We start from the raw sequence: 1,667 nt of genomic DNA on the forward strand, positions 1-1,667 counted from the left end.
TGCGAAACGAAATGGCATTATTTAGGAAAAAAACACACAAAAACTAACAAGTGACAACTTGGGCGGTTGGCTTTGCAATGTTTGTTTTTTTGTTAGTGAATACAGTTACAACTAAGGATGAAAAATAAGATCTTTCATTTCTTTCTTTTGATACGCGTTTAATTGGCGCTCGCAAGTGCATGAGGTCATATGAGCGCGCGGAACACATTAAACATTTTCAGTTGATGGAAATTTTGAATTTTGCCCGGGTGGCCGCCGAAGCCTACAGTTATTGATTTTAGACCACCAAGGGAACTTAAACGTGCGAAACTTCCATACGGGACCTCCGAGATTTTTCGCCCTTGTCCGAGAAGGCTAAGAGTAGATCTTTCCTACCAGAAGATCAGGGGTGTGGCTGAAAGACAGCAGTGAGGAGCCAAGAAGTAGTAGAAGACAGGCTGCAGAAAGAATCCGGAGCCCAGAGGAGGGAGAAAGGAGGTGAAGGGGTGGGGGTAGAAATTGGAGGCGAAAGCAGACGACAGAACATTGCCAGAGAGAAGAAAATGAGGTGGAAGGAGATCATTTTAGAGAAAGAAAAATTTCGGTCGCTACCCGGATTCGAACGCGGGACCTTAATTTGAATGAGAGGCGAACACCTTAACCTCTAGGTTACGAGAGCCCCCAAAAGTAAGATCAAAATTTTACAAATAAACAATAAAAAAAGAATGGCTTTACGTTGTTTTTCTTTTACTAGTAATCATAACTAAGGATGAAAAATAAGAACTGCAACAAAAACAAAACAAAGCCACAAAAAAAACCAACAGAAAAAGAAAAAAAAAAAAACAGAAAAAAGAAAGAAAGAAAAAGGAACGGGAAAATCTCCAAGAAAACTGCAGGGTTTTTCTATTGAGGTGATATGTAATAATATGGACCTTAGACATGGTTGAACCGGGGGCATTGAGGACGGGGCCGAGACGCACCAGAGGAAAAATGTTCACAAAATGTACACATCGACAGAGAACTGGGTTATTTTGGAGACTGCCGCAAAACTCGTCAGAATCAGGGGTGGGAAGGTGGGGGAGAAGGAACACATGTAAACAGACAACTGGCCAATTCTTAATTCTGCAGACTGCAGCAAACCTCGTTATAATTGGGCGGGGTGGGAAGAAAGGAAAGTGTGTGTGTGTGTGTGTGAGGGGGGGGGGTTAATAAGTGCAAGCCATAATATTGTAAACAGAACAGGACATTGGTAAATAGGACATTGGGGGGAGATAAAGCAGTTTTCATGCTACCTCATCCACACACCCCCCCCCTCCATTCCCCTCTGCTCCTACCACCCCCTCCCTTTTTCCGTCATTCCACCCCTCCACCATCCCTCCCGCCCATTATTTTCCCTCTGCTCCACCCCCCCCTCCTCGTTCCGACACCCCACCCTTCCACCTCCCTTCCCAAAAAGCGTTGCAGAAAACATTAGCTCGATTCCCAAATGGGGAGGATTTTTATCGAGAATCTTCGTCTGTTTAATCTAAACTGTCACAGCGGGGGCGTACAACATTTATAGTTACATTTTCCCCCTTGGTCTCACGACAAGGAAAGAGAGGAAATAGCCCACACACAGAGCGTCAACTATCAACAGTTAACTGGAACTTCGATCTTCAATACTGTGGTCAGACTTATTATTATTATTA

This window comes from Aplysia californica, unplaced genomic scaffold, assembly GCF_000002075.1.
Source record: "Aplysia californica isolate F4 #8 unplaced genomic scaffold, AplCal3.0 scaffold00930, whole genome shotgun sequence".
NCBI lineage: Eukaryota > Metazoa > Mollusca > Gastropoda > Aplysiida > Aplysiidae > Aplysia > Aplysia californica.